The sequence below is a fragment of the Aplysia californica genome, unplaced genomic scaffold (assembly GCF_000002075.1).
Source record: "Aplysia californica isolate F4 #8 unplaced genomic scaffold, AplCal3.0 scaffold00039, whole genome shotgun sequence".
Lineage (NCBI taxonomy): Eukaryota > Metazoa > Mollusca > Gastropoda > Aplysiida > Aplysiidae > Aplysia > Aplysia californica.
The window spans coordinates 1,807,326-1,815,539 of NW_004797309.1; the positions used below are offsets into that span (position 1 = coordinate 1,807,326).

The following is an 8,214-nucleotide window of genomic DNA, read 5'->3' on the forward strand; positions in this document are numbered from 1 at the left end:
GTGTGTGTGTGTGCGTGTGTGTGTGTGTGTGTGTGTTTGTGTATGCCCGTTAGTAATGGCCCTTCTGTTTGGAAAAATAAAGTATTTTGTTTTGTAATACAATAATGATTTGTTATCATCCCTATGAACGTTATTAGTTTCAAAATTGAAATGTGTTGAAATGAGTTTAAAAAACCCACCCTACTAAAAGAAAAAAAACAACTTAGGTAATGTTCTATTGTTTTGTTGTTGTTGGGGTTTTTTTCGATAACTAGATTCAAACAAACGTCAGATCTTTCATTTTCACAATTTCAAATAAAATTCGTTCTTTAAAGAAGGGAAGGCACTTTTGCTGTTAAAAGGGGTTTGGGAAATAAGGTCTCTTATTCTACTCACAATTTTTTGTGAACATCAATAAGATCAAAGTAATGTGGGCAGATCGATTTTTGGGTGTTTTTGATAAAAGCGGGAAATGCGGCAGTGCTCTTTATGTAATATTATAAAGGTTATAGGGTAAGGTAAAGGTCTTTCAAGAATACAATACTGGGATGAGCAAAAGAAGATACGTTTTGAAATATTGTTGAAATCTTGAATTTTTCAATATCAAGAGAACAAGCATGGGAGTTCTTAATAAAGCTTTTGTGAGCAGAAGGAATAACAACAATGTATTGTAAAATGTCATCACAGGTTAACCAGACGGAACGAACTTTTGTACAAGATAAACAAGTCGGGTTGAAAGCGGATTGTAGGAATGAAAAGGCAAACCAGAAGAAGATTTTCTTCTCAAACATCTCATGAAAGAAAATGACCTGAAAGCTTGAACATGGAGAGATGAAAGCGCCCCAGACAAAGTTGGAGAAATGACTCTATCCAATGTTTGCATCGCTTACAATATTTTCTTTTTATTCTCAGCCTTTTCTTCAAAGACAGTGCTCTAGTTACTGACCTTTTTCTCCAGATATTGTGTTCAAGCACACATTGCTCCACATGTAAAAAAGACCCTCTTAGATACTGAATAGCCAATTGTGCAAGCACTTTGTGTTATTTAACTTTCGATAGAATGTTTTATGGGACACCTCAAACAAAAAATATTAGTTAATCAAGTCGGATGCATAGTGTTCTATAGACCTAGACTCTAGTATCCGTTGAAGACACTCTGAGTTTTAAAAAAGCAACTGGAGTCGCCCTGGAAGTAAACAATTCCGTATCTCTCATAGTTCAGGGACAAACAGAACCCAAAGGAATAAGTCCTTAGGGGACGGAACAACACCTTGGCCATTATCTGAAAAAGTATGCATGCAATTGGGTATTCGATTGTGTTATGAATCCAATCTTGACCAGGTTATTTAAGGAGAACCAACTGATTTCTAATGCATGAGCTAGGGAAACGACTTGCTCCTGCAAAGGCATTCAATGTGTGGACAACTGGACAACACCGGTAAAAAGGATAAATAAGATAACATATATATATATATATATATATATATATATATATATGTATATATATTGGGCTGACCACGTCTTAAACATTATAGACGGGACTCTCGTGGCCTAGAGGTTAAGGTGTTGGCTTCTCATTCAAAAGGTCTCGGGTTCGAATCCGGGTAGCGACCGAAAAATTTTCTTCTCTAAATTTGTCTCCTTTCACCTCATTTCCTGCTCTCTAGCAATGTTCTGTCGTCTGCTTTCGTCTCCTCTTTCTGCCCCCACCCCCTCACCTCTTTTGCCCCTTCCTCTGGGCTCCTGATTCTTTCTGCAGCCTTTCTACTGCTACTCCTTCGCTTTTTCTCACTGCTGTCTTTCAGCCACCCCCTGATCTTCTGGTAGGAAAGATCTACACCTAGCCTTCTAGGACAAGGGTGAAAAATCTCGGAGGGCCCGTGTGCAAGTTGCGCGCGTTAAAGATCCCTTGGTGGTCTAAAATCGATAAGAGTAGGCTTCGGCCGCCACCCGGGCAAAATTCAAAATTTCCTACCAACTGAAAATATTAGGTGTGTCCCGCGCGCTCATATGACCTTATGCAGTTGTGAGCGCCGTAAAACACTTTACAAAAACAAACAAACATTATAGGGGGGATCTCGTTGCCTAGAGGTTAAGGTGTTTGCCTCTTATTCAAAATTCCCAGGTTCGAATCCAGGTAGCGACGGAAAAATTTTCTTCTCTAAAATTGTCTCCTTTTACCTCCTTTCTTGCTCTCTAGCAATGTTCTGTCGTCTGCTTTCGTCTCTACTTTCTACCCCCACCCCCACCCCCCACCCCATCACCTCTTTTGAACCCTGACTATTTCTGCAGACTTTCTACTGCTACTGTTTGGCTCCTTCTTACTGCGGTCTTTCCGCAACACCACTGATCTTCTGGTAGGAAAGAACTACATCTAGTCTTCTCGGACAAGGGTGAACATTTTCGGAGGTCCCGTGTGCACGTTGCGCACGTTAAAGATCCCTTGGTGGTCTAAAATCGATAAGGGTAGGCTTCGGCCGCCACCCGGGAAAAATGATTCCTCCGGACATCAGAAAAACACAAAGTCAACATTGTTGGTTTTTTGCCTGCTATAACGGCTGATAAAAGGCAATGTTTACTCGAAATTCACACTTCGTAACACAGTTTTGTTAATATTGGCTTCAGCACAGAACTTGCTATTTTTCTTGATGACCGTACTTTTTTACAATAACAGGTATTGTCAAACGATTGATTTTTTCTATGATTTCCGTTCCAGATGGTGTTGCTACTTTATGAAGAACGTGATTACATCTGAGGTTACCTAGGATACATTTAATGTTCTGTGCAATGTTCTGAGAGCTCAAACAATGACCCATTTTTTATATCAGGAGTTGACTGTTTAGAGGGTGAAAAGTCTTCTTCTTTTTCTTCTATCTCGTGTTGGGGCAACCGTTGGGGCACCACTGCATTGGAAAACCAGCTTTCGCCATCTATTTTTGTCCTCTGCTCTCCTCAGATTGTCACCCATCGTCTTTCCTGTCCACTCTGTAATGTTGTCCTCCCATCTCCTTCTCTGCCTTCCTCTCTTTCTCTTTCCTTGTACGGTTCCTTGCAGGATTGTTTTGGCAAGTCCTGTGGACCTTGTGACATGCCCATACCATTTTAGTTTTCGTCTCTTCACTGTGGTCAGTAGATCTTCATATTGCCCCACTGCGTTGGTGATTCTCTTTCGTACGTCAGCATTTGAAACGTGGTCTTTGTACGAGATGTCTAGGAGTCTGCGTTAACATCTCATCTCTGTGGTCTGAATCTTTTTCTCTAATTCTGCTGTTAGTGTCCACGACTCGCAGGCGTATAAAAATATTGAGATGACCAGTGAGCGCATTAATCTAATTTTTGAGCTGTGCGTGATGTTTCTGTCCCTCCAAATAGGCTTCAGTTTTGATAGCGCAGTTGTTGTTTGCGCGATTCTGGAGAGAATTTCTGGTCTTGAGCCTTCATCTGAGACGATAGATCCAAGGTATTTGAAGCTGTTGACGGTCTCAAGTTTCTCGCCCCTGACTTTGAAGTCCGCATTGATGCCATTGGTGTTATTGGTCTTTAGCTTGGTTTTCTCGGCACTGAACTCCATGCCGTAGGTTGTGTCCAGCCGCTCCACTAGTGTAGCGAGCTCCTGTTCTTCTCCTGCTAATCCATCGATGTCATCTGCAAAACGCAAGTTAGTGATTGTCCTGCCTCCAATACTGATTGTTCCATTCTGGTCTTCCAGTGTGTCAGTCATGATTCGTTCTAGAAAGATGTTGAAGAGAGTGGGAGAGAGTAAACAGCCTTGCCTCACCCCGACCGTTGTCCTGGACCAATCTCCCATGCTGCCGTTAAGGTAGACTGCGCTGGAGGCCTTGTCGTATTGTTGTTGTATGACGTTGATCAGGTTGGCGTTGTTGCTATATTTCCTCATGGTTGCCCATAAGGCTGCATGCCAGACCCTGTCGAAGGCCTTTTTAAAATCCACAAAGATATGGTATAGTTTTTGTTGGTGTTGGAGGTACCTCTCGCACAGTATTCTGAGGTTGAAGATCTGTTCTGTTAGAACAGAACAGAAAAGAACAGAACAGAAAAGTCTAAAAGTTCATAAATACAACAATTAACCAGACTCTAAATGAAAAGGAGTAAATTGGGTTATGAATTAAAACCTCTGGCTGTGAGGTCTGGTTAAAAATCAAACCTTTTCTGTCAGAATCCAGAAAAAAACAACCAAAATTGTAACAGTATTGATTGTCGTCCATTCTTGTGCGCAAAAAAGGTATGGAATGATGTGTTCTTGAAAGACCAAGGTATTGTTGAGCATTTCTACGTACGCCCGAATGTGGGTATGTGTGTGTATGTGCATGTGTGTGTGTGTGTGTGTGTGTGTGTGTGTGTGTGTGTGTGAGAGTGAGGGGTAGAGACAGATAGAGAGAGAGAGAGAGAGAGAGAGAGAGAGAGAGAGAGAGAGAGAGGGGGGGGGCAGTGTGTGGTATGTGTGTGTGTGTGTGTGTGTGTGTGTGTGTGTGTGTGTGTGTGTGTGTGTGTGTGTGTGCGTGTATGTGTGAGAGTGTGTCTGTGTGTGTCTGTTTGAGAACGTGTGTTCGTATTTATTTGCATATCAATGTATATGTATTGAAAATTGAGTTTATAAAGGAAGGAGAACCGGCGTTTGTAGTGTAGCAGTTTGTCGCTTTGTTGTTGTACGCAAGGGACCAGAGTTCGATTCTCGAGTTGAGCGAATTTTTATCGAGTATCATTGTCCTTCTACATAAAAATTGTATCCATCTCAACCTGGGTTGTTCCTGGCTTATAGGATTGGAAATCCACCTCCTAACTGATCTAAATGATGTCGATGTTGCTTTAAAATATCTACATTTATAAACCTAAAGGTCGAGCAATAGAGATGGAGCCAAGCACGCACATACAAAGACTCGCTCCGATAGAGAGAGACGAATTTTTAAAAAAAGATGAACAGACAGGCTTATGGGCCTAAAAAGGGAGGGGGGGAGAGAGGGGGGGGTGTTGATGTTCAGGTCGATATAATAATAATAATTTCTTTGAACACTCCTATAATAAACGAACGGATTCCTGTATGGCTAAAAATTGCTGCTTTTGTTCCCGTCTTCATTCATGTAGTTATCACAATGTCCACATATGCAGTTAGAATGTGTGGCTTAATTGGCGCTCCGTGATTGCACAGTGGGTGCTGGTAAATTAGCACGGAGCAAATGCATTTTGTCATGGGAACCCCACCCGATGCATTCCGTTTGTGGATGACTCGTGGGACCAGAATAAGATACCTTCATTGTAATGAGTTCACAGGCACGTGCTGAATTGTCCATTGACTCTCGCAGGAAATTAAGTCTGGTTCAAGGACAAGAGGTCATTAGTTTGGGGGTCCATTTTCGCAATGTCAATATCACGTTCTTTACTCGTCTGTGCTCTCTCCAAGCCCGCCCGGCTGCTCTCTAGCTCTATTCATTACGATTCTGACCAACATCCGGGCGGGAGAAATTTGATTCCAGGAATGTTTCTCGTCCTGTCTAGAACCTATTGCTAACTGCATCTGACTGTGTGAGAATGTTTTACGCCCCCAATACCCCTCCCCCCTCATTTGTGATTTTAGTGGTTAAGTTACCGGACTCGTATTCATTTTTTTAGGGGGTGGATGCATGCAAACATTTTACAGTTGAGTATTCAATTGTATAACAGTGAAAGAAGTCTTCAGCCGTTGCTTCATTTATATTCATTTTATGCCTTGAGTTTTCTTTAAAGTTTATTTTTATGATGTTTGATTGGGAGGGGGGGGGTGCTCTAATGATATACTGAGAGGGTTCTTTCACGAATTTCTTTCCGTTCAAGGATATCACGTTATTCAATAGTAGCCAACTATGTGAGATAATGCTTTGTAGATATAGTAAGCAGAAAAACAAAATTTAATAGCTCTTCGCTTGACATTTTGTCAATTGACTTAAAACTAATGAGGCGAAAAATTGTTCTAGTCGTCCTTTATCCTCCGCATAACTGCGGCGAGGCATCATTATTGCTCTCTCTTACGTTTGATTTATAATGCATAAGGGCTATAATACCCCTAAACCAAGGAAAGCAAGAGAGCTTAGGCTCACAGTGAATTATTCATACTATTCACAGTTTACAAAACGCCTCTTTCTCTCTCAGCGTTTTTTTTTTCTCTTTAAGAGGAAGGACAGCTCATGAAACTTGAGTTTTGGGCCTCCAGTATCGATTTTTAGGTTTTGGCATTTCTTTCACAATACATCATTATACTTTATGAAAACATAATCATCAAAACTAACAACCTCAGCATATTTACTTTGAAATCCAACATTTTGTTATACATGTCAACATAAAATGAAGCCTAGAATTACTGGAATCTCGAAAGAGGGCCTGCTTTATAATTACCTTTCATTTTTTCACTCCTCAATCTGAGATATACAAATAGCTTCATTATAAACATCTTTGTTTCTGGCGATGTCTCATGGCGACACGAGGATCAGGATTAATTAAATGCCCCAAAAATATATCCTTGTAACAAGTTAATACGCACACATATTTGTGTATAAAGCCCAAGCATTTCTTTTGTGTTTATTTCTATCGATTCAGACGAGACATTTTGTAACTGTATACATTATGGCTACGTGACAACATCTAAGCTAGAACATCTTAGAACGCGACTACTCTCATCTTGCGAGGGGAAGGAATTCCATATCAACGCCTCCAGGGAGTGATAAAGGACTCCCTACCGGCTCCAGACAAATTTGCCACGCAGCCCTGAGTGCGATGTGTTGAAATCACTTTCGATGACACTGTCCACAGGACTCGCCTCCTGCACTTTCAGATATGTCCGAAATGTCTGGTATAGTGTGACATTACGATTATTGTGCATGTCTGTAAGAAGAATAGAGGAATCTCATTACAAATGTCATTTGTTTTAAAGGAATTACTTGTTTACTGAAACGCGAAACAAAAGGGATTAGACTTTTGATTTAAATCATCTTACCCTTTGAAAGCATGTGAGCACACGACAAAAATTAGACAGACATTTGCTCAATTGGTTGCAAGGTTGATAGCGTTCTTTCCACCTCCACCTCCAAGCCCCGGTTTGACACCAATCTCCATTTTCTTGTATTAATGCGAAGCTTTCTTTTAAAAAGGATGTAATGTGTTTTACACATTTTGTCTTCCTTTCCATTTTCTAATTCATAAGTTCCTTGACTCTTTTTTTACTACCCTAGCAGTCCTACCATATGCTAACACTAACTCTGTCTTCTAAGAAATGTCCATTTTTTGTGGTTTTGAGAGAGAAAAAATATTTGATCTACGAGGGTAAATGTGGCAAATACATGTCTGACATTCAACTTACATTCTTTACTACTATAAGACTGCACTTCCTGCTTTCACGCAGTTGTTCTGCGCCAACTTCCCCCACGGACAGATCAGACTTGAAGACATCTATGGAAAAAGGAGTGAGGTGGGAGAAAGATTAAACCTGGTGTTATCAGTTATCAATAATGAAATAAACAGGTAGTCTTTCTGAAACGTTCAAAATGAAAAAAAATCGAAGTTTCTTGAAGATTTGATCAAGAAACGAGGTAACAACCCCGGAAGCGTCTTTTCTGTCCTTCTGCTGTACAACATGTGCGGCCTTTCTCGTTGCTTGACAACACGTTGCCCTTTGAAGAAATGATCCTGGCGAACATGCCAGAAACAGTTTCCACTGTTTGTCAAAGATGACGAGAGGAGGACGGTTTGTTGAGTTACCACCACCTTCTTCCGGCAGCCGGATAATAACATGAGGTGTTCGTGGGCAAAACGGCTAAATCGGGAGCAGTAGAACCCTTTTATCAATTCCATTTCTGATAACAGTTTCCCCAGCTATCTGTGTTTTGCATGCTTCGTCAAACTACTTTTTAAAGTTAAATTGTTAACGTGCTGCTAATAATAAGGATAAAACCCAATGTGCAAAAGAAGCCCAGGATTTCATTCCTTTCCCCTACCTTTTTTTTTCCTGGACACGAGTATAGGGTCAGTTTTTGGGACTTGAAAAAAATATATTGATGATAAACGATTGGCTCTATTTTCCGCCTTATACTTGGGTCATTTTACTTTTAACATCGTTTTTCACTGTGTGCTCTCTAAGAACTATTTCGTATTGTCTTTTCTTTAGCTCTAAATTATTACCATAAGTTCTATGTTGACCTCCTTCTACAAAAAAAACCCCTTACCGCTTCTCTGTCTGCCTCCACCCCC

At 40.7% G+C, this 8,214-nt stretch overlaps 1 protein-coding gene and 1 long non-coding RNA gene across 2 annotated transcripts in view; one reads left to right on the forward strand and one right to left on the reverse strand.

The window, feature by feature from the left end:
- Nucleotides 1-8,214, forward strand: part of LOC101849276 (C-C chemokine receptor type 5) — a gene marked incomplete in the record, with an annotated part of 171,886 nt that overhangs the window by 45,577 nt on the left and 118,095 nt on the right.
- LOC118479202 lies at nt 6,536-7,410 on the reverse strand. The gene is made up of 2 exons (XR_004859546.1): nt 7,328-7,410; nt 6,536-6,852 (listed from the first exon to the last, which is right to left on the reverse strand). It is a non-coding gene; the product is annotated as an uncharacterized LOC118479202 (long non-coding RNA).